The sequence below is a fragment of the Petaurus breviceps genome, unplaced genomic scaffold (assembly GCF_028583685.1).
Source record: "Petaurus breviceps papuanus isolate PSGF00001 unplaced genomic scaffold, PetGlider_PUasm1.0 90750, whole genome shotgun sequence".
In the NCBI taxonomy this organism is placed as follows: Eukaryota; Metazoa; Chordata; class Mammalia; order Diprotodontia; family Petauridae; genus Petaurus; species Petaurus breviceps.
The window spans coordinates 11,300,357-11,326,127 of NW_027187335.1; the positions used below are offsets into that span (position 1 = coordinate 11,300,357).

The window sequence follows — 25,771 nt, forward strand, 5'->3', positions numbered from 1 at the left end:
AGAAGAGTAGGGAAGGACTGAAGAGTAGTAGAACTAGAACTAGCTCCAGAAACAGAAGACATGGTTTGGAGAGTGACTCCAATGCTTCCTAACAGGGTCTCATTTACTATCTCTGGGAAGTCAGTGTGGCCATGAGAGGATGATGAGACCTCCTCACCTTCTTCATCTTTAGTATGAAGATACTAACTCCTACATTACTTCACTCACAGGGATGTTGTAAGGATCAAACAAGATGATAAATGGAAAACATTTTGTAAATTTCAGCAGATATAATTAGTAATATGAATTATTATGGCATATTATAGTCCTAAATCTAGGGCTCCATGTACACCTTTCTCTGCCATAGGAATGACTCACTAGTTTCCTGGTAACTCCCACGTTTTTCACCTTAACCAAAGTTTACTTTTCCCATACCCCAGATCCAGTCTTCCCTATGTGCTAATTGCCCCAGTTTGGAAACAGAGTCCACTGATCTTACTCTCATGACTGCAGATCTCCCCACCATCCCCCCCCCCCCCCCCCCCCCCCCCAGTTCTGCTCAATTTGTTTTTTAAATTAAGACTCTGGAAATTGATACTTTTCACGATTCAACACATATCATGCACTAAGAATGGATTGGCAACCTCATGGGATATATTAGGTATATATACTTTATACAAACAATATCTTTGAAAAAGCTGTGTTTAATGAAAATCTTGTAAATCATAGCATATTTTTAAATGCGTGTGAAAAAACCCCAATTAGCCAAGACCCAACTAACCAAGACTAAACAGAACCATCTATTAACTTAATTTTTGTTGCCTTTCCATTCTCTCTCTCTGTCTGTCTCTATCTTTCTCTCTGCATCTCTCTTTCTTGTGAGAGATAACAGCTTGCATTTCAATATATTTTATGATTACAAAGCATCTTCTATGGTTCAGCTCAGCATTTCTCAAAGCAGGTTCTGCAATAGAGTCCAAAGGATCCTGCAAAGAAAAAAAGTTGCATGATGGAAAAGCATACACAGTAAATCTCTCCACTTTGCTGTTGATGGGGTGGGGAGTGAGGAGGAAGGTGCTGATAATCTCCTGCCTGAAGGAGGCTGCTGAAGACCCTGCCCCCACAAAGGTATGATAGCATAGATGGAAGTGCCCAATTCTCTGCACAGACATTCTGTAACTGGCTCTAATCCACTAATGAGGAGGGGAAAAGTCTTTGGATTGGTCATCTAGCCAGATGGATGAATCCAAAAGGCATTCATTAGCCAGGACCAGCCTTTGGTTTGACTCTTCCTCTCTAGCTTCATTCCACTGAGAAAGACCTGCTATAAACCACTAGATGCGGAGTAGTCATAGAATCTCCCCTTGGGAGGCTAACACATGGCTCCTAAATACTGGTCTGTCTCTTTGTATGTATTCTGTACTGGCAGTTAGGTGGTGCAGTGGAGAGAGCACTGGGCCTGGAGTCAGGAAGACTTAACTTCAAAGGAAGTCCTGAAGACCTGTGTTCAAATCCAGCCTTAGACACTTACTAGCCGTATGACCCTGGGAAAGTCATTTAACTTTCATCTGCCTCAATTTCCTCATCTGTAAAATGAGGATAATAGCTCCTGCTTCCCAGGGTTGTTGTGAGGATCAGATGAGTGCCTGTCACATAGAAGTGCTTAATAAATGCTTGTTTCCTTCTTCTTAGGAAAAAGAGATTGGAGATGGCTATGACCTTGTGAGCTTGGAGAGGTCAGGATAGTCTCTAGTCAAACATCATCTAGCAGAACAGTATCCTGCAAAAACCAGCAAGAGAGAGTCCCTGCAGGAGCAGAGAAATGGCATCAGGAGAAGACATTAGCGCTCCTGTAGGATCAGAGGCACAAATGTGTCCTGGACACATATTCCCAACATGTGGGAGTTTCCATGCATGTGCCTTCTACTCCCATTCAATCAATCAATCAACATTTATTAACCATCTACAAAGTTCAAGGCACTGTGCTGTTGATGTTATATGTATTTGTGGAAGAGTATGCCCCAGGTTTATGGGGGGAAATGTTTTGTTGTTAATTTTCTTAATATACCACATCATTAAATGACTTTGCTTTGACCTAATTGGGTTCTCTTGCTAACAATCGTAAGCTCCTTCATTAGATTGTAAGCTCCTTGAGGGCAGGGATTGACTTTTGACTCTTTTTGAATCCCTATCCATTAGAAAAGTGCCTGACACAGGGTAAACTACCATGTGCCAGGTAGGCACTTAATAAATGCTTGCTGATTGGGGCAGCTAGGTGGCAAAGTGAATAGAGGACCTGCCCTGGAGTCAGGAGAACCTGAGTTTAAATCCAGCCTCAGATACTTAACACTTACTAGTTGTGTGACCTTGGGCAAGTCACTTAACCCCAATTGCCCTGGCCCTCCAAAAAGACCAAACAAACAAATAAATAAATGCTTGTTGATTAATTGACTGATTTGAGGTTCATGGGCTATGATTTTTAGGGGATGCAGACCCACAGAGGATTTTAACCTTAACTCAAAAATGTGGGCCTCATCAGACCTTTCCCCCCTCCCTCCCACACTATGTCATCCAGCTAAATCAGCTATTCTTCACACACACACACATACACACACACACACAGCCCTCCATCTTCCAGCTCCATACCTTTGCCCTGGTTAGCTCACATGCCCAGAATGCACTTCCCTCTTACCTCTGCGTCAGAAGAGTCACTCTGTTCTTTTAAGATGCAATTCAACCAAAATCTTCTTCATGAAGGCTTACCTGATCCAACCCCCAGCCACTAGTGTCACTTCTCTGCCAAACTACCTGGTATTTAACTGCTTTCTATATATTTATATTTATTAGCTCTGTATTTATATTATTGTTGTTGTTGAGTTGTTTTTCAGTTGTATCTGACACTCCATGACCTCATTTGGGGTTTTCTTGGCAAAGTTACAGAAGTGGTTTGCCATTCCTTCTCCAGTTCATTTTATTGATAAGGGAACTGAGGCAAATAGGGTTAAGTGACTTGCCCACTGTCACACACCTAGTAAGTGTCTGAGATCACATATGAACTCAGAACTTCCTAACTCTAGGCCCAGTGCTCTATCCATTACACCATCTAGCTTTCCCACCCCTTGATGTGTTTTATATATATATACCTGTGTGTGTGTGTGTGTGTGTGTGTACTTTTTGTCTCTTCCATTAGAATGTAAGTTTCCCACAAACAGGGATTTTTTTCTTTTTTCTTTTTGCATTTGTATTCCCAGCATCGGGCATATAATGGGAGCTTCATAAATGTCTCTTGATTGATTGTTGATTGAAAAATAACAGCAATAAAGGAGGTTTAAGGTACTATTATAGGAGTTCAAACAAGCAAGAAATAAGGTCCCTCCTAGGTCCAGACCCCCTGAAGCTCTCCCTATGCTTTTTGGTATTCCCTGCCAATTTCCTCCTCCTCCTTCCTTTCCCCCAAATGTGAAAGTGACACACAGCTTCTCCCAGTGGACTCCAGACTCCCAGATCTGTGACAAGTACAGATGAGGGTAGGGGCTAGTATTCAGTAAGCACCTTTGCCAGAAATTGTTATATTTTTTCCAATGTGCCTGCAAACCCCAGAGGAAGCTGACAGAGATAATAATAGCCTTTCTCTCCCATGTGCATTATCTTTTCTCCCAATGAAGATGAGAAACACCATCTTCAAGTGTTTTCCTGGAACTTAAACCACCAACTCTTTCCTCTCCTTTGTGTTAGACCCCTTAACTCTTTTAAGTCCCAGGTGCTAAATATTTTCAGAGAAGCAAAGATTTGGTTTGTTCCTGTTTGTTTGTTTTCTCTATTAAGCAAATGTCCATTACCTACTTCACTTTCATTGTTTATTTCAGGTGTTCTGGATGGGAAAGTGTCTGACACCTATAAAAAGCAGAAGGTCCTTGAGGAAACTCCTCTCAGTTATTGAGAAAAGACTTTTTTAACCTTACATTTGGAATGAGATGTTTGTAGTTTATCCCTAGTTTGCAATTCTCTGTAATTTCAGGAAAGGGTAGAAGGCCCTGTTTTTCCAGGTTCCTTGAAACCAAGGAAAGAGACCTAATTTAGGGAGCTAAAAGACTTGGACCCTGGTCCCCGTTCTCCTACTAATTAACCATGGATAAGTCACATTTCTTGTTCTGGGTCTCCATTTCTCTATCAATAAAACGAAAGAGTTAGAATCATATCATCATAAAGGTAATTTTTTTTTTGCTTTTTTTTTTTTGGAGGGCCATTGGAGGGGTTAAAACCCAGTTTCATTAAATTGACTAACAAGACCTTCTTTTATTCCATCCCATGGATTTGTGCTGGCCTTCAATATAAACTATGGTGGAAGAATGAGCCACACCCCCTAGCCCGAGGCCTAGGCACTTCCTCTGCTTTCCTACAACTTCTGGTAACTGCCTTTAGCCCAAAAAGTGCTGAAGAGCAGGTTTTTCATCTTTGATTTTGATAGGGAGCACCCATCCTCCAGGGAGGGAGCTTGACACCCTACCAGGAACTCTCTTAAACTAGGCTTTACAGTAAACTCCCTTCTTTTAGACATTTCCTTTGTCATTTAAACCACCTCAGTGTCACGCTTTCATATATATAGATACGTGTATCTATCTATCTATCTAAAATATATGTATGTATATGTTCATGCACATCTTCACACATATACATGTGTGTATGTATATGTATATGTATGTGCATATGCATATGTATGTGTAGATGTAGATATAAGAAACTGAGAAACTGGTCGATTAGAATGTAAGTTCCTCGAGGTCAGGTACTTGTATTTGTTCCCACCACTTAGCACAATGCCTGGGACATTGTTAAAAACCACTTAGCACAGTGCTTAGGATATAGTAAGAATTTAATTAATGATTTTTTATTCATTCATTCATGTCAAGACATAGTCTTGACTCATCCTTTTTGCTTCATGAAGTTACACCTCTGGTTCTCCCCTATGTAGAATTTTCTATTCAACAAATGGAGACCACAAACTCTTCTTTGTCCTAGATCAAGGAGCTGAAACTACATGTCCTCCAAGGTTCAGCTCTAAATCACACTCCATTTCCACCAAAATGGTGTCCTTTCTGTTGCCCATATACTACAGTTCATCTCCTAGGTGTGTTTTTTCCCATGTGGTCCCCCAGCCTTGAAATGCACTCCTTCCTCACCTCCACTTTATAGAAACCCTGGCTTCCTTCAAAGCACAAACTCAGATTTTATTTTCTACATGAGATCTTTCTTGACCCACACCTTATCCCCTCCTTCCCCCCTGAAATTACTCTGAATACACTTTGCATTGTACTTAATTACAAATTGAATCCTCTCCCTCCTTGAGGATAGGGCCTATTTCATTTTTGCCTTTGTACACTTGGTGTCTACTGCAGATGTGGCTTTGGACACATGTGATGTCATCTGTGGTAAGGGAAGTCCCAGTGTAGAAACCCCCTCTAACCCATGCACATAGGTCACTTCTCTGATTTGCAGCTGTAAGAGGAGTACCCAAGAACACTGAGGGTTAAGTGACTTGCACAAGGATACAGTCAGTATGTGTCAGACTTAAATCCAGAAGTGCTGACTCCAAGGTGTTCCCTTGATAAACTGTCATGCTGCCTCTGCCTTGTACTTGGTAGGTACTTAACAAGTATTTATCAAAAATGAATTAAACCTTCTCTTTCTCCTACCAGTAGCTGAAGGTCTGAGGATCAGCAGTGATGGAGTTTGCTCTCTAGTGACAGCATCATTAGAGTGATTAAATTGTCCAGAAGCAGCGCCAGATTGGAAGGCAGGGAGGCAGATGGATAACAAAACCAGGGGCTCCCCAGATCTGTGTCCCCAGACATAAAGGGACCATCCATCACTAGGCAAGGCCATCAGAGCCCGTGTAGTTGCTCAAGGTAGCTTTCTATGATAAGAGGAAATAGAGCCATTATGAGCCAGATGTTACCCACCCCTATTTGCATCTTGGATTTGTTTTTAATCAGGGATTGATTGAAGGAGAAAGATGGTGTAGGCCTTCAGTTATTTAAAAAAAAATAATGGAAAAATGTGTTCTGGTCTTTGAACACTCCCAAGTTCTGGGCTCTGGGAGGGCTCCTCCAACACAAATTTAGATGATAAATAGTACTTTGCAGGGGGCTGCAAGTAGAAACATCATTTTATCCACGTAGGGCATTTTCATCTAAGATGTACGATGGCAACTCATATTGTCTTTGAGAGTTCCCTGAAAGGCCCCTGGTCACAACAGCAAGTAAGGATCAGAAGCAGGACTTGAACCCGAGTCTGGTTGGTTCTAAGGCTGGTGCTCTGCCTTTAAGGAAGCCTTGGTAGTTCGGTGGCTGAAGTGACTTGTTCAAGATCACCCCAAATAACTTCCTCTCCAGGTGATCCTGGACAAGTCACCCAATATCTGTCAGCTTCTTCAGATTCCTTACCTGTAAAATAGGCATAATAATAGCACACAGTTGTTAAGAGGATCAAATGAAAACAAATCTCAAAGTGTTGTGTCAATGGAAACTATTGTTATGTTGTTTCTCTGAGTAGGAATGAAGTTATAATAACAGGTCACCATTCTTAACTGCCAAAACCCTGGAATGAATTGCCAAGGAAAGGTAATGTTAGAGAAAACCAGAGCGGGAAGGAACCTTGGGGATCATGTAGTTCACATTTTTTCATTTTGCAGATGAGGAAACTGAGACCCAGAGAAATCGAGAAGTGCCTTGGCAAAAGTTGTACAGTTAATGTCTTGCATAGCTGGGTTCTTGGGTAGACAAAGAATTTAGAGATGGAGGTGAGAGGGAGAGATGGAGTATTTTTGCTGATTGAATATATGTATGTATCTTTACATACACACATATAAATCATTTTTGAGACAGAATTTTTTTTAATCCAATGCAGAAATTTATTTTGCTTGACAATGGGTTGGGGGCTATGGGTATGAAATGTTGCCTATCTTTTCAACAACAATCTTGACCATTTTACTTTGTTACAAGGGAAGGCTCTCCATAAGGGGGAAGGGGAATGGTAATGGCAGGAATGGAAGGTGGAGAGTTAATAGCCTGAAACCATTATGTTCAATAGAATGTAAACTGCCTGAGGTCAGGGACTGCTTCAATTATTTATTTATGTGGTCCTTGTATCCCTAGTGCCTGGTACACACTCTGAATAAATGCTTTTTTAATAAATAAATGAATATAAAAACAAAAGGCATCAGTAAAACTTTTTTTTAAAGAATAGGTCACAATAAAATGATCCAAGACAATTCTGGAGGACTCATGATGAAAAATGTTATCCACATCCAGAAAAAGAACTGATGGAGTCTGAATGCAGATTGAAGCATAGTATTTTTCACTTTATCTTTCGTTTTTTTTTCTTTTCGTTTATTTATTATTTTACAACATGAATAATATAGAAATAGGTTTTACATGATTGGACACATATAACCTATATCAAATTGTTTACCGTCTTAGGGAGAAGGGAAATGAGAAATGGAGGAAGAAAATTTGGAGCTAAATTTTTTTTTAATGATGTTAAAAATTTGTCTTTACATGTAATTGGAAAAAATAAAGTACTATTTTTAAAAAGAGCAGGTCAAACTATGGTCTTGCTTGAAGGGACAGTTGTCAGAGACAGGGGGATGGATAGAATGACCTAAAAGGGTCCTCTAAGCTCCAAGTTAAGAATTGGGGAGCATTGTCCATAGATGGGATAAGGAAAAACTATGAAACTCAGACCTTGTTGATGATAAGACAAAAATACTGCTCTGTAAAGAACGGCATCAAAGGCTTGGTTTTACCAAGCAGCCCTTCTTTCAACCAATACACCCCTACCCTTGACCACACCTCAGCCATATATTAGCTGCAGGACCTTGGGCATCAGTTTCCTCATCTTCATCTTCAGGAGCCAACACAGCAACTCATCAGTTTCCTTACATAGATGTAAGAATGCAGTTCCTTACAAAGCCATTTTCCACACTTACTGCTATGAGGTCCTGAGCCAAAGCAGTAAAATAGACATAAATCAAAGACAGTTATGTTAATAAAACCGATCTGAAGGGCAAAGGTAGCCAGTAGAGTATTAGAATGCAGACAGCTTTAGTATCTTCCAGGACAAATCACACATACATTGCACTCCTAGTTATCTCGAAGTTCACACAAACTATGCCTCTGACCCAATTAACTCCCATTGTTCCATTAGCAAATTTTAACTGAACAAGCCAAGCTGGCTGGAATTCTCTGGAGCTGTCCTCAGCTGGAGCCATCCGGAGCTGTCCTATGGGATCCTCTTATCTCCCAGGAAAATAACTCTATGACTTGGAAAGAATGTAAGGAAGGAGGCCCACATCCCTCTCTTCAACCATGCCATGCTGAGAGATAGAAAACTCTGCCACGCCTCCAACTTTCTGTTTGCCAAGGCTACCAGGGGGTGGCCAAAGGTGACTAGGAAGCCAGAGGGAATTATTCCATAGGCTTGTGGGGTCAGAAATGTCAAGAAAGTTCTTTAAAAAAAAAAATCATTGGTGTTCTTCCAACCACTAAAGAAGCTAAATAATCATGGAATGTCTGGATTGGGAGGGACCTCAGGGATCATGGAGTCCTAATAGTGGCTGAAAGGAGTCAGTTCCCTTTATCCCCAATAAATAACCACTGAGCCTTTGATGGTGATATTTTGGGATTCTAATGTGTTAGCTGTCCTACCCAGCTTTGCACCATCTGCAAATTTCATAAGCATGGCATCTATGTCTTTCCAAATCATTAATTTTTTTAAAAAGTGACCAGAACAGAGACAAGGTCACAATGGGACATTCCACTTGTCTTCACCCCACATTGACATTGAGAGCTTAGGTGAGGCTCCCTCCCTCAAATTTGCTTCAGGATAGCTACCCCTCACGGCAGAACCCCAAAGATGAGTGAATTAACTCACCCAGAGTGAAATAGTTATAGTCTTTTTTGGGGGAGGGGGTAAGGAGGGTAGGGGTGGGGTCCAAGTTTGGAGGGTCCCTGTAATGTAATGCCAAAAGAAGGCAACTTCCCAGGTTCAAAATACCAGCATATGTGCTCTCTATTTTATTTAGTGACAAACCAAGAACAGAGAAGATCAAAACATGACATCATTCCAAATACAGCATTTACTAAGTGTGATTAAATAATCTCCAACGACTACCCCACCCCAGGACCTTCCAATCATTCAATCAATTACAAAGTCTCTGTTCTAAATACTTCTCCACCCCTAGGCTATACCTTAATTAAGTCCACCACAAAGCCCCTCTTCTCAAATGGAGATTAGTTTCCAAACATAAAGTCAAAAGTTCCCCACCCCTGGATCACAATTGAATCTACCCCAGAGTTACATCAAGTTTAAACACAGCACTTAATACCCAAATGGAGGTCTTTTCTTCATCTTGACACGAGGCAAGTTCTCAGCAATCTTAGTTCCTGGGGAGACAAGGTTTAGCAAAGCCACAAGATACATTGCCAGTCCCTTCATGAATTTATCCTCTGTCTGTAGAACAGTCCTAGAACCCCTGAACACATTAGCAAAGCCCTCTACCAGGATTTCTGTAAACATACAACAAGAAAATCCTTCTTCAGGGCTTCTGAACCAACAGAAAGGCTCCCAGACCCCTGCAACAACAGCACTGTCCCTCACCAGTGGACAGTATTCACTCTGTCTGCAGGACAGTCTCCAGACCCCTGCAACAACAGTACTGTCCCTCACCAGTGGACAGTATTCACTCTCTGTCTGCAGGACAGTCTCAGGCCTTCTTAGCGAACAGCCAGGTTCCAGGACTTCTTCAACAAAAGGACAGTCTTTCACCAGTGGACAAATCTGGCAAAATAACATCAAAACAGACAGACAAAGTACCAGCAAAACAGCCATGTCTCCTCAGTCCTTGGCAGCTCAGGGGGCAGGTCTCAAAAGTCCAGGGCAATTCAAAGCGGCCACCAGCAATTCTCTTAGTCTCTCTCTCTCCACGAGGTGCTGCTTTCAAAAAGATCTTCAGCCTCTCTCTAGTGTCTCTCCAAATCTACATCACCAGCTCCTCCCAGTTCAGGACTTTCTTTTCACATCAACAAGCCCATCCCACAGGTGGGATTAACAAACTCTGGGTTTTAACACAATCAATTGAAAACCAAGCCAATACAGGGGAATCTTTAATTGCCATTACTATCACAGTCCCTAAGCAAAATATTTTGGTGGGAGAAAAGGTGGGCAATGGATACTGGTGTCTTACTGGATTCCCTACCCTATCCCCTATTCATGCTTGATTTAAGGAGAGATGGAGGGAGCCACAGTGACCTGTCCTTCCCAATTGCTGGTCCAAAGTAGTGACCAATACTTATGTTGTTTGCTTCTTGATTTCTCTTTGCATTCATATATTCATACATGTAGGTGTACACCTGTGTGTGTGTGTGTGTGTGTGTGTGTGTGTGTGAGGCAGTTAGATGTCTCAGTGACTAGAGAGTCAGCCTGGAGTCAGGAAGACCTGAGTTCAAATCTGACCTCAAACACTTTCCAGCTGTATGGCCCTGGGGAAGTCATTTAACCTCTGTTTGCCTTAATCCATTGGAGAAGGAAATGGTAAACCACTCCAGTATCTTCATATTATCATGGATAGTATGGTCAATGGGGTCATGGAGAGTTGTACACGACTGTCCAACAACAATGTATGTATGTATCTGATAAAACCCAAACATAACAGTCATGTAAATCTTGTGTATAATTAATGCTAGTGTAGTAGATGGAGGTTCCCCCTTAAAAAGATGGAAAACAACTCTCTTTTAAGGGTAAACTGAGGCATAGGGGTGGGGGTAGGAAGGAATTTGGTTTAGATGTCCCATAAACAGGAGAGCATATGAATGCAGTGGGGATACATGTGCCAGGCTCCTTTTATACAAACATAAACCATAAACATATCCTCTATACTACCCGTAACATTAGAGATCTTCCATTCACTGTATCTGCATCCACAGAGCCTGACACAGACTGAGCATTTAATACTTATTAAGTGATTGAACAAGTTTCACGTGGGCCAAAGTTGAGGTATGGGGAACACTGGAGGTTCACACTAAGACAATCCCCTTTCAGTTTCTACTCCTCTCTCTCCACCCCCCACCCTAAGTTGTTGTTTTAGCCTGGGGTATTTTGACAGCCATTTTAGCACAGCTGTGGGCAAGCAGAGGGCTCTCCCAGCACCTGCACAGGTATTCCGGCTCAGTTTATGTCATAGCCCCAGGCACTGCTTCTGCTCACAGCCTCACCCCAACTTTGCTAACAGTAGAGTACTTCTTGTTAGTCCTGGAGGCCTGGGGGAGGCCTGGAAACTCGTGGTGATGCTACTTGGTGGGGACCCAACAATAAATAAGATGGTTGGTTGGGTGTAAACACTGCTTACTGGTGCTTGTGCCCAAGGCAAAGGCTGCCTCCCTCATCCTACCCATGAGCAATCCAGCAATCAGATAGAACTTGTCCTTGGCAGAGGGAGGGATAGGAATAGTTTGCATAGTTTACATAGTGAACTTTTAAAATAATTACTTTGTACTTTGCAACAGTCCTGTGAGGTAGGCGGTGTGAGGATTATTGTCCCCATTCTACAGATGAGTAGGCTAAGATTCACTCAATTTAAGAGATATATTGAGGTTCACACAATCCCTGAGTGGAGGAACTAGGATTCACACCCAAGTCTTTTGTCCTAGCAAATCCTGCCTCTTGCCTCCCTATTCAACAGGAACATTTATTCAATCCAGCAAATATTTATTCAGGGAACACTATGTGCCAAGTTCCATATTCAGGGACTGGGGATATGAAGACAAAAATCAAACAATCCATGCCCTCAAGGATCTTACTTAAGGGTACTTCCTTTGCCCTGACAAAGAAATATGGGAGGAGTGGGCCCAGAATTGAGCTTTGAAAGAAGATAATGATTCTGAGAAGCAGAAATGTATTCTGCACAGAGGGGGGGGGGTCCAAGTGGAGGGTGAGGTGGGGAGGAGGTAAGATGTCTGATGCAAATGAACAGAGGTAGGATACAGAATGTCAGGCTTCAGGAACACATGCTAGTCCAGTTTGGCTGGAATGCAGAGTGTGTGACAGTGACATTACTAGTTGTTTTTTTTTTAACTTACAGTTCCTGCTCTGGATAACTTCATCCTTCCCTGCATACTGCTGCCCTATGTGCATTGTCTCCCCCACGAGAATGGAAGCCCCTTGTTCTGTATGATGTAAAATAATACTAGAAAGAAAGATTAGAACCACCTGAGGAATTTGCATTTCATCCTAGAGACAATGGAGAGTCATTAAAGATTTTTGAGCAGGGGGATGATATGGTCAGACTGGTTGGGAATGTCATCAGTTTTTTCTAGCTCAGCAACCAATTAAAAGACTTCAATCAGTTAATATCCATTTATTAAACACTTACCATATGCCAGATACTAAAATAAGCATTGGAGCTACAAAAAGAGGAAAAGAGTAATACCTGCCCTCAAGGAGTTTACAATCTAATGAGAGAGACCACTCGAACAAGCAAATATATACAAAGCAAGCTATATATAGGGGATGACCTGGAAAAGGAGCAGTCAGATAGGGAGGAGAAAAACCAAGAGAGAGAAGGGTCCCAAAATCCTAGAGAGAAGAGAGCATTAAGGAGGAGAAAGGGATCAGTTGTGTCAAAGGCTACAGAGATGTCAAGGAGAATAAGGACTGAGAAAAGGCCATTGGTTTGGGCAACTAAGAAATCATTAGTAACTCTGGAGAGAGCAGTTTCTGTGGATTGGTAAGGTTAGAAGCCAGAACATAAGTGGTCAAGAAGAATGTGAGAATGGGGTGGATAGGTGGTGCAGTGAATAGAGCACTGGCCCTGGAGTCAGGAGGACCTGAGTTCAAATTCAGCCTCAGACATTTAACACTAAAACTAGCCATGTGACCTTGGGCAAGTCACTTAACCCCAATTGCCCTCCAAAAAAAAAAAAGAGTGTAAGAAGAGAGAAAATGGAGGCATTTATTATACAGGGCAAAAGAGATATAGAACAAACCCAAGGTCATTAGGAAGCAGTCAAAGGATATCTATATATGCTCTGAAGCAAGGTAGAAATCACTTTCCCCACCTCTTGACCTGACTTCTACTCCATTTCCCCATATGCATCTCTATGAATATTCCCAGATACCCCAGGCTCATGATTTCAGTAGCTGGAGGATTCTAGGAAAGTATCTCCAATCTCCATGGTGATTGCTATACAGGGTTGCATTCATGAGGATTATTTTTTGCTGCTGTGTGTAGGATGTATTGGAGAGGAGAGAAACAAGAAGCAGAGATATTAATTAGCTGGCAATATATTAGATGGTAAGGGCCTGAATGAGGATAGTACATGAGAATGGGGGAAAGGGAAAAGATGCAGGGGATAAGGGGCATGTAAAATAGCTCTTGGGCATCAATCTGTCTCTGAACTGCTGCTCTCCTCAATCTCTATGCATCACAGACAGACCCTAAGCCATTTTCACAGTCCTACTGCCTCACTGCATGGGCAGACTGTCCAGAAGTCAAGCCATACCTCCTTGTGGTCAGTTCAAAACCTCAGGTGGACAATATCGAAAAACAAGGTACCATTTTAAAATCTAGTTCAAGCAAGTTTATATAAATGTTTAGTTCCTAAACACTCAGTCCATAGCCACACTGTGGCCCTACATCTTGCTTGGACTTTGGCTATTAGAGACAGTGGTGGGAAGGATCCATTCCAACTAGCCTGGGGGATGAAAGTGATTCTCAGCCAAGGTTCTGAAAAAGACACAAGCCAAATAACCAAGTGGGCAGCTTGGCCAATAAGCAGTGAGGGGCTCCAGTTTAAAATGGCAAGAGCTCCTTAGTCAATTCTGGCTCAGGGTCAAATGCCAAACCCAATGCCTGCAGGGGATGACAGACCCAGCTTTGTACAATAGGCCCAGATTCCAGATGGAGGCATCCTGATTCTCCCTTTCCGTTTACACACCAAGTTCAGTGATAATAATAGTGACTCACATTTCCATAGTGATTAAATGTTTGCAAAACACTTAAAATCACAGCAACCTTGTGAGGTAGGTAGTGAAAGTATTGCGATCTCCATTCACTAGATGAAGAAACCAAGACTCTGAGAGTTTAAAGGATTTATCTTTAGTTGTGCAGGTAGTAGTGACTGAGGTAGCAAGATTCAAACCCAAGCCCTCTTACTACTATAATGGGGGATGTGCATAGAGTGTATCAGGGAGCTCAGTGGATGTGATCTCCCCACGTGGAAGAGTCTGGAGAGCCTCCTGCTTCCTGCAGAGCTGTGATAACATAGAATGGAAGTGCCTTATGAGGACTGGAGCACATGCACACTTTCTGTCATTGTTTCTGGTCTGATCACCACATGGGTAGGAGAAGTCTTTTTCTATGGGCTTCATATTCAGAACTGGTAGCATCTTCAAAAAGGCCTCTGCTTAGCTGCTTCCCCATTCTGTTCAGCAGCTCAGTCTTGGTGAATGGTATTGACTATTTCTCACAGCATCCCATGAGAAACAAAGCTATGTGTGTGTATATATATATGTATGTATGTATATAGGGAGAGGCTTTGGGACTTCTCCCTTCCAAGCCACATGGCCCATGAATACAGGTCTGGATTCTTTGCCTACCTTGGTGTTTATTCTTTTCCATTCTAGATAAAAGGATTGGAGATTGTCCCAGCATCCAGGTTTTACAGCTAACTTAGCTTTGATTCCTCAAGGAGCAAGAAGTGATCTTTGAGACCTAATTCAGAGGTAGCTGAGAGAACTCATGCATAGAAGCAAGACCATCTTTGCATATAAACTTTGTAGGACCAATATTTGCTGGTGAGTTTGAGGCAACTGATGTGGGTTGGAGGAAAGAATGCTCCCAAGGTTTTTTGGGGAAATATTTGCACTATTGTTCTTGCTATAACTTTGAAGTAAAATATCCCTTTGTAAGAGCTAATTGATAGTAAGTGGTAAAATGGAACTGGGGCATTAGTCACTGGCATCTAACAGTGGGAGGCAGGGAGAAACACAGCTGGTGGGAGCTTGAGCCAGTGACATTTAACAAGAAACATCCTAGAACCTTCAGAGGCAGATGTAGAGGGGTCATTTTGGGAGAGTGAGGCCAGAGGTATATTGTTGTCATTGTTCAGTCGTTTCAGACTTCTTCATGGCCCAATTTGGGGTTTTGTTGGCAAAGATACTGGAGTGATTTGCCATTCCCTTCTCCAGTTTATTTTACAGATGAGGAAACTGAGGCAAACAAGGCTAATTGACTTATCCAGGGTGACACAGTTAGTGTCTGAGGTCGTATTTGAACTCAGGTCTTACTGACTCCAGACCCAGTGCTGCCACCTGGCTTCGCCTTTTAGGATCCCACGCAGCTCCCAGAAAGAGGAATTGTAAGACAAACATTTGGCGCGTCATTAAGATCCTGAGAAACCCTGCTCCCATTTGGAAATGGTTCTCTAGTCCCCAGATGGCAAGACTGAGCTTATGCCAGGGCTACTAAAAGCTATTTCTTCTTCGAGCTAAAGAGCAGCAGAGATATTGTAGATCGTTTTGCTACACCTTCATCCCCTCCCCACCCCCAGACTGGGAACTGACTGATTTGGCAGGTGGTGTTTATCCACAATCAGAAGCTATTCATTTTGATTCCCAGATCTCTTAAATGCAAATTGTTCATCACCATTATTATCCCTTAGAATTGATGGCATCAACTCAACTTGTCTCCATAAACCCCTCCCCTACCAGTCCCTAAATTCAAGGAAAAACCTGCTGAGCCCTTCAGCCCCAAAAGGAGGACCACAGCTGCTGTTTTAAAAGAATAGCCACCCCAAGGGATGGACAGATCATCCATCCCCACCTTCAAAGGCACAGGAATCTGTCCCCACAGAGATGTTTGGAAACAGAGAAGTATTTTATGGAAGTCAAAATAGGGAGAGGTTGCAGCCTCTGACCTTTGTGGAAAATCCCCGGAATTTCCTTTCCATTTTCTAGGTGGGGATAATTCACTTAATTCTGCACTTGTCAACACACACACACACACACACACACACACACACACACACAAGTTTCTTGATTGCCTGGGACAGCTAAAGTCAGGCTAAGTCAGTAAATTCTGGTTTGTTTAATGATTTGTTTATTCAACTACTCTCACTGGGAGTTCTTAGTCAAAAGGGAGTAAGACCTAGGGAACAAAAGAGTAGGTAGATGGACCAATTTGTCACTTGGTCAGGCTCAACAAACAGCTGTTTTGATGTGCTAAAGGTCCTTGCGGAAGATATGAGTCCCTCAGTAGATACAGATCCAAAGTCAAGTTCGTTGCCTTGACTCTGTGGATATGTATATATGTCCCTAACAGCTATTATAACTCCTTCTCCTACCCTATAGGATCTCTAACCAAAAAACCCTGAGAATTTTAGCACTGTTATTATTTTATAATAATCAAAACAATAACAATATCATCACCAATTATGATTACTATTATTAATAATAATAGTATTGAGGCCAGACTTGTGATTTCATTGGTATATAGAATTCCCCTTATACCAACACAGGCTGACAACTTTTCTGCCATTTACAGACTTAGATAACATCATTGGATCAAAGTGATTTGCTCAGCATCACATAGCAAATATACATCAGAGACAAGACTTAAACACAAGTGTTCCTGGCTGGTTATACCACTATGCTATATTACTTCTCTTAGTAGCAATAAAAGTAATAATGATAACTCTCTCAAACTTCAATCTATCATCCATGTTGGGGGGAAGAGGGTGCAGGGAGGCGGATGGGAAAGGAAGGAAAGCCATCCATAGTGATGTACAGTGGGGGCCTCCATGTGCCCTAAGAATGTTATAGATGTGAAGATCTGGGAGAAGCCCAAAAACATAGGTCAGCTGGGCTCTAATGCCACTGATTGGGTCAGGTCAGGCCCTGTTCAGTGTGAAAAAGTTGCTTTTGTGAATCAAAGGCAGCAATATAGTTTGAAGAGTAACTGCGAATGACTAAATTATCCTGAGTATTTTAAATACTCAAATCAACTACAAAGGACCTATGAAGGAAGGTGCTATCCACCTCCAAAAGAAGAAATGATAAATAGAAGTATGCATAGTATGGCTTTACGTATACATGTATATATATGTATATTTATATACTTATTTGTATTAAATAGTGGCCTTCTCTAGTGTGGAATGGGGAGGGAGGGAAGGAGACAGTTTAGAACAAAATGAAACAAAAAAGAATTAAACTAAATTAAATTAAAAATAAATAAATAGAAAGGACAGTACAGGGTTATAGGCTGGTGCAATGTAAATGTGAGTTGGGGAAATAGGCCCAGAGAGAGGATGATACAGGTTTATAGGATAATAGACTTTGCTGGAAGGGACCTTAGAGATTATCTCATCTAAGAGTTCTTAATCTTTTTTAGAGTCCCTAGGGACCCCTTTGGGAGTCTGATTAAAAACCTATTCTGGTGAAGCCTTCTAAGAAAAATGCTTTTAAATGCATCAAACACTTAAGATTATAAAGGAAACCAATTGTATTGAAATATTTATAAAAATATTTTAAAGTTCACAGACCCCAGGTTAAGAATCCCCTGATCTAGACTAACTCTCTCATTTTACAGATAAGAAAACCAAGGCTCAGAAATGACTTACCTATATAGAAAAATAGGTAGTAAGTGGCAGAGTCAGAATTCTTATTCAGGTTCTCTGTCTTCAAATTCAACACTCTCCACTATCCCATCCCCCCTCTTAAATCTCACAGCCAGGCACAAAGAGGGAATTAGAATTCAGATCTCTTGATCCCCAGTCCAAGGTTCTTTCCATTTACCCCAATCTATTCTCAAAATGCAAAAGTGGGGAAACTGAGAGTGAGTAATTGGAGCTTCAGGGGTAGGACCTTAGTTCTAAATGCCCAATGAGTCTGGACTTAGGGGATCCAAAAGAATCAATCTGTGATCCAAAGAATCAATCTTCCAAGTATGAGATCTGGAAGGCATGGATAGACAGTTGTTTGAATGAAAAGGATCTGGTGCTTTAAATGGCCCACAAGCTTCAATACAAGGCATAGTATGACTAGGTGACATGGGGAATACAGTGCTCAATTTGGGACACCACATTTTAGGAAAAAAACATAGGAGAATGTCCAAAGGAGGGCAATGAAGATAGTGAAGGTCCTCCAAATGATGCCATGTGAGCATCAGCTGAAGGTTGGGGGAGGGGGAGCATCATGGAGAAGAGAAGACTTGGGGAAACACCTTGGCTGGTCTCAGGTATTTGAAGGGTTGTCACATGAAAGAGGAATTGAATTTGACCAGTTGGTCCCAGAGGGCAGAACAAGTTCAAATGGAATTTGAGGAAATATAGTACAAAGTGAGTAGAAAGTATAAATTTAGGCTTGATAAAGAAGGAAACTTTCTAACAATTGGAAATATGCAAAATTGGAAGGTAGCTGGCTACCTCTCATTAGTGGCCTTCAAGTAAAGGATCATATAAGATCATAGATTTAGAAGTGGAAGAGAGGGGCCTTTCTAAGAGACCAAATTCAAGCTCAGGCTCTTTGACTCTAAATCCAGTGTCCTTTCCACTATACATACTTCCTCCAAACAGCTGGACAAGTGCCTGCCTGGCATGTCGAACTCAGTGACCTCTGAGGTTCCTTCTGGGCCTGAGGCTCTGTGATAAATGGAGTTAGTTTGGTGCAGAGGAGCAAACCCCAAAGCAGCAGTGGGGGCAGGGAGACAGAGCAGATAAAACCGTAATGCATATTCAGTAGGCATCTCCTGGCCTCCAGAAGGGAAAACTGCAGCATAGAGGGACCCCTCCCATCTCTAGTGCTGTGATTAATCCCAGTTTCCCTCCTAGGCTCAGCATAAAAGAAAAAGCTAATCATGAGATCTCACCATCTGGGCAATTATGATCTCTCATCAGCCAGACAAAATGAGGGGTTTGTGACACATAACGGCAACCCTGCCTCCCTCACATCTGGGTCTGAATTAGCCAAATCAAAGGAAACCTGGATATTTACTACACAATTTAAGTGATAGAATAGCAAGTCCCTTTGGCTAGTCACACTCCACTTCTCTCTGAGGGGGCCACGCTTAGGAGATAACTAAATCAGAAGACCAAATCAGCAGGGCCTGAAGAAGCTCTTTATATAAATGTATCCCTAGGAGGGTCTCCTAGAGCTGGATCCTGCATTTTAATGGAAGCAAAAGTTAACTAAGCCAGGGCCAAGGGGGTAGTCTCTGGAGCACTGTCTTTAGTGGGGGCATGACACATTCAATTCAACAAACATAAATTAAGTGCCTGAAAAGGCACTGTGCTAAGCACCAATGATATGCAGATAAAAACAAAATAGTTTTTGAACTCAAGGCACTTATCATCTTATGGGAGTCACTGTGGTAGGATATATACAATTAAATAAATAAAAACATAAAGAGTACAACAATGCCTACTCAGAAGGAGCTTACGCTCTAAGGGAGGGAAACAAGAATATGGTAGAAAGATTTTGTTGTTGTTCAGTCTGTCTGACTCTTTGTGACCCCATTTGGGTTTTTTTTTGGCAAAGATACTGAGTGGTTTGCCATTTCCTTCTTCAGCTCATTTTACAGTGACTTGCCTAGGGTCATCCGGCTAGTAATGTCTGAAGCTGGATTTAAACTCATGAAGATGGGTCTTCCTGATTCCAAGCCCAGTGCTCTATCTGTTGCAAGACCTAGCTTCAATTGTAGATAGATTAGATAGATGGATAGAATTTATATATTTAAGTACATTTATATTTATTCTTCCCTCCCTCTATGTATAATATATATGCATATACAGTATAAAAACAAAATATGATACAAATATATTCTTTTAAAAATTTTTTTGTTTCCAACATTCACTTTTTTATTGCCTTTTTTTTTTTTTTGGAGGGCAATTGGGGTTAAATAACTTGCCCAAGGTTACATGGCTAGTTTTTTTTGTGTTAAGCTTCTGAGGCTGGAACTGAACTCAGGTCCTCACTGCACCACCTAGGATGAGAGTTCAACATTCACTTTTATAAGATTCTGAGTTCCAAATTTTTTTCTCCCTTCCTTCCTCTTCTCCCCCTTCCCCAAGATGGTATAAAAGCAGGTACCTTAGCATACACAGGATGGCGGCTAGCACAGCCATTACTAAAGGAAAGCAACTTTAAAGGGGTCAACAATATATATATATATATTTCACTTAGTTTGAAGAAAAAATCAACACCATGAACTTCAGAAACTACAAACAGAAATTACAAGCAGATAAAAAATACAGACAGAGAAAATAACACAATTCAACAGACTAACAGACAGGGCACCTAGCTGTCTGACAATTACATACATACATAGTATGGACATACATACCAAAGAGAGAAGTACCAATATCTGGGTTTTCAAAGCTAGGGGCTCAATAGTTACTTAGAGTCTTATCTAGCCAAATCACACAACTCTTCCCATAAATGAACCCCAAAACAAAACCTCATCTCAGATAAATATACCCTTCTTTAGAGTCAGAGGACATTACAACCTTTGGCCCATTGCCTAATTACAAAGTAACAAAAGGTGTGGGCCTTCCTGAAAAACAAGTCTTCACCCAATCAAGCCCCTCCTGTTAGGTTCCACCTGAAGCCCATTAAGGGGCAGGGAAGATCTTCAAATTCCCTTACCATTACAGATGGCAAGCAATCTGATATAGGCTATACATGTATAATCATGTTAAACATATTTCCACATTAGTCATGTGATACAAATATAGTCAATGTAATTAGATACACATAGTAGCTTAAGATAGTAGTTTAAAAAGAAGAGTCCTAATAATTGGGCAATCAATCAGGAAAGTCTTCATGAAGAAAGAATTGGCTGAACTGTGCCCTATAGGAAGAGAGGGATTCTGAGATGGAAAAAAGCAGGGAATACAAGTAGAATGGACAGTTTAAAGGCACTAAGACTGGAGATGGAGGGTAATGTGTGAGGAATAGATGGAAGGCCAGTTTGGCTGGATCACAGAATGCGGAAGTGAAAGTAACATCCAATGAGGATGGAAAGATAGGCTGGGGACAGGTTACATAGGTATTTATATTTTATCATAGAGCCATCAGAGTGTTTAATAAATAATTAATGAATGCTTCTTGACTGAGAGAGAGGGAGAGAGGAAATAAGTATTTATAGAGTACTAGACTGTAGCAGCAAGCACCCCAGCATCCCCAGGGTGGCTGCCAGCACAGGTTCTTAGATCTGCTTTTCTAAAGGAAAGCAACTCAAAATGGGTTAACAATCTTGCTTTAATCAATCAAACATATCATTTACCTAGTTCAGGTGAAAAAGTCAGCACTCCGAACTTCAGAGAATACAGACAGGTTACCAGCAGAAGTTACAAGACAGAGAAACATTGCAAGCAGACAGGCCTCCAACTCTCCAACCATTACATCCATACCTAATCAGTCACCAGAGAAGGAAGCATCAACATCTATTTTTTTCAGAGTCAGGGGTTTCTCAGCAGCTGCCCAGAGTCTTGTCTGGTCAAATCACACAACACTTCTCAAAGTGAGCCCCAAAACAAACCCTTACATCAAGATTTATATAGCCTTTTCCGAGGTCAGAGAATGCAACAACCCTCTTGACCCACTGCCCAATCACAAAGTATCTGCTGAAAAGCAAGCCTCCTACCACAGGCTCCAGGTTCACTTAAGCCAATCAAATGGCCTAGGGGCAGGGAAGATCTTACACAAAACAATCTTAGAAAGATGGCAACAACATAAATTTACATTCCCATTAGGGAGACCTAGAAACAGAAAGACTCCTCTTCATGAGTTTGTCTGGACTTAAGCATGTGATCCTGGGCAACCCTGTTTGCCTCAGTTTGCAGATCTGTAAAATGAGATGGAGAAGGAAATGGTACATGTCTGACCCTGGACAAGTCACTTAACCCTGTTTGCCTCAGTTTCCTCATCTGTAAAATGAGTTGGAGAAAGAAATAGCAAACCACTGCAGTATCTTTGCCAAGAAAACCCCAAATGGGGACATGGAAAGTTAGACATGACTGAAAAATTACTCAACAACAAAAATAGTACCTACTATGTGCCAGGTACTAGATGGCTGACAATAGGAAACCTCAGAAGTTGGTTGAATAGACAGTCATATAGTCAGATCTACACTTAAAGAAAAGTACTAGGGACAGGTGGCACAGTGAATAGAGCACCAGCCCTGGAGTCAGGAGGACCTGAGTTCAAATTCACCCTCAGACACTTGACATACTTACTAGTTGTGTGACCTTGAGCAAGTCACTTAACCCTAATTACCTTGTCTTTCCCCCTCCAAAAAAGAAAGAAAGAAAATTACTTTGGCATTAAGCTATGTAGGAGTGACTGGAACAAGAGAGTCTTGAGGCAAGTAGACCAATTTGAAAGACTGTAGCAATAACCCAGTCAAGAACTTATAAACTAAGATAGTAACTACATGAGTAGAGATAAGGGGATGGATTTGAGAAATGTTTTGAGGGTAGAAATGGCAAGATTTGGCAACTCATTGGATATGTAAGGGCGAGGGAGAGTGAGGAGTCTAGGATACTGCCTTTGACAGAAATAGGAAAGTTTGGAAGAGGAAAGGGTTTTGGTTATTGTACTGACCAGAGTTCTAAAGTCTTTCAAAGTTATTTTTTTTATAATGTTGTCATTTTATAAATTGTTCTCTTATTTTTTTCTCACTTCATTCTTCATCAAGGTCTTCACAGCTTTATCTAAAACTGTCCATTTCTTCATTTCTTATGGTACAATAATACTCCATTATATGAAAATGCCATAATTTATTTAACCATTCCCCAATTTCCCCAGTCTCTAATTCTGGGATGCCATAAAAAGAGTTGCTCTAAATATTTGTATACATATAGATCATTTTCCTTCTTTCTTAGATCTCTTTGAAGTATAAACATATTAATGGCATAACTGGGTCAAAGGGTATGACCAGTTTGGTTTCTTTCTGGGTCAAGTTCCAAACTGATTTCCAGAAGGGCTCCTCCAGCTGTTTTCAACAGCTTGTGTTGGGACTGAAGTGGGAATCCAGGGCTGAGGTTTGGCAGACGAAGAGTGGCAATAGGATGAGGGGGAAAGAGATTCCAGAAGAAAGGACAGAATAGAATTGAAATGGCTAATTATTGGGTTGAAAATAGAGAGGGAAGAAAGTGAAATCAGAGTAGGGGAAATAATAGTGACATCTAGTGTGTGACCATCCCTATATGCGGCCGGGGTTAAAATGAAGACACAGGTCATGGAACTGATGGAGGTTAAAGAATTGAAAGGTAAAAGCATGTGTGAGTAAGCATCTCTGTAGATTCTTTTAGTATAAGAGCAGGAGAAGAAGATGGTAAATTCCTTGAAAAAGGAGGGAGAGTGACCTATGTGCTGATATACTATAACTACAACTATTAAGATTGGGTGGAAAATTTTGATTGAGTGGACTTAAAAAAAGGTTCCTAGGTATAGTTGGTAAAGGAAGGGCTCTCAAAGTGACTCTCAAAATGAGAAACAAGGAGTATTTTGATTGCCTCTCCAGGACTACAGAGAAAAGGTACAATCATTATGGAAGCAGATAGCTACAAAAGCAGTATCATTAAGAGAGGAGTGTAAAAGAAAGGTCCAGGATAAAGAAGAATTTGTTCCTTATGGAACAAGAATTCCAGAGCTTACAATAGGAGTGTAAGGTTGTAATGGGTTTGGGGAGGGTTAGAGCTAAAAAAGAGAGGAATGAGATAATGGAAGGAGAGGCTCAGATTGGTTTTATTCTAATCATCTTTCATGATTAATTAATACAGGGATATAGAGAGAAAAACTAAAAAAAAAAAAACATAAGAATCGTGGATGGCAGGTAAATAATGAATCACAGTTTCCTCAGGGTCTTCCAGAGGGAGCCACATCAGGCCTTCGTCTGGGTTTGGCCATCCTGAAAATGCATCTGTTCCTAGGTGCATTCTGGGGTACATGGTGAATTAGGTTGAGTTGATTACGGAATAGTCCCTTCTCTTCCCTTGCTCTTTGGGCAGAGGCTGATGATCAGCAGGTCTGGGTCTGGGTATATAGCCCAAGAAAGAGCAGGGTTACAAAAACCTGGAGAGGAGATTCGAATATCTAGAAGAGAGGTGGCCAAAAGTATCGAATACTTCAGAGAGGCAAAGAGGCTTGAGGATTGAGAAAAGGCCATCAGAAATGGCAACAAGGATAGCAGCTACTATGGAAAGAGCAATTTCTGTAAAGTAATGAGTTTGGACAGGAGAGTGCAAAGAGTTCAAAAGGGAAGAGAGAGTTGAAAAGTTGAAAAGAAGAGAGAAAGAAGAGGCAGCCAGACAGCTTTTTTTTTTAAGGGTTTGTCTGTGAAAGAAAACAGAGATAGAGGATGATACTTTGAAGGAATGGGGCCAAAAGGGCAGGATCCTTAACACATCCATAGTACACATCTTACCCTCCTCCTTTTCCCTCTAAAAAAGCTGACTGATAAAGGAACAATTTCCTCTAAATTTTGTTTAAAAACCTGTTTTGTGGACTTTTCTTTGTTTTATATTCCTATGGCTTCTATTTTGTATCTATGTTGCTGATACAACATTTCTGAAGCTGGGGCTGGGATAGAATTGACAAAACCTGCTTAAAACTAGCAGACCTTTTCTGTTATCTAACAATACCAAATACTGCTGGGCCCACTAGAATGGGGGCACTGCAACCTCTCCCTCTCCAGTAAGCAGACCATCTGTTGTAGACCCATACACAAAATCCAGACCCAGTTCTGACCTAGGGAAACCTGGCATCTAATAAGAGGTTTAGTCTTCTTTTCTCACAACTTCTACTCTGGAAATCAAGACAGAAATTACTTCAAGTGTAAGTTTTGGCTCATGTCTAAAATCTCCTGATAGTGGAGGGAAGAGAAAAGGTCACAATATGAATCAGGTATGGGACAAGTATTTATTAACTACAAACAAAAGAAATGCTAAACACAAAACACTCACAAATACACATTAAGAAAAATGCCCAAAAGGGAATCAATAACTTAACTTACAACTACTTTTCTACTCTTTTGGGAGGTTGGCACTTAAACTTCACCAGAACATAAAGCAGTTTTCAAGACTGCCGAATAGACGTTGTTACATTTCACCTTGTCTCTGTACTGTCCATGTCTTCTGTCTAAGGCTTGGTCTCCTCTTGTCAGTGATGACCAATGATGAAGATACTCTTTCTTCTGCCAGTCAACTACACCAATGGACCCAGGACCTCATAACTCACAAGGTCACCTCCAAGCCTGGTCACATCCATTTAAAGATCAATCTTCAGTCACCTATTCAGGAAAGGAAACACTAGATAGAAAAGGAAACCAGGGGTCCAGGCTCAAACTTGCCTGATTGAGTTCCCCCATTCTACTTATCAAGTGAAAGCCATACACATCCACACAATCTATATCAAGAGGATCAAAGAACATTCAGAAGCACCCAGCAATGAGAACAGAAGAGAAAATAAGGCCTAAAGAATCATCAGGTCTTCCTGCTCACTGACCAATAAGGAGATGGCTTCATTATCCCTAAGTGCCCAAATCTTTTAGCACTGAGTCATAGATAGCAGACCAAAAAGAGTCAGGCAGTTTGGGCAAAGGCCCCAAGAGCTGAACTAGAGTACGTGGTAGACTGGAAGCAGGTAAGGCAGCTCTGCGCATGCCATGTTCAAATCTTACTTCCCCATTCCCCCATTCACTTATGTAACTTTCAGGAAAAGAAGGTGGGGGGGGAGTAAAAAG

The 25,771-nt window shown here is 41.3% G+C and overlaps 1 long non-coding RNA gene across 1 annotated transcript; it reads right to left on the reverse strand.

The window, feature by feature from the left end:
• Positions 1-707: 707 nt before the first annotated feature.
• Positions 708-21,600, reverse strand: LOC138145787 (uncharacterized). The gene is made up of 3 exons (XR_011164319.1): positions 21,311-21,600; positions 5,670-6,419; positions 708-965 (listed from the first exon to the last, which is right to left on the reverse strand). It is a non-coding gene; the product is annotated as an uncharacterized lncRNA (long non-coding RNA).
• Positions 21,601-25,771: the final 4,171 nt, after the last annotated feature.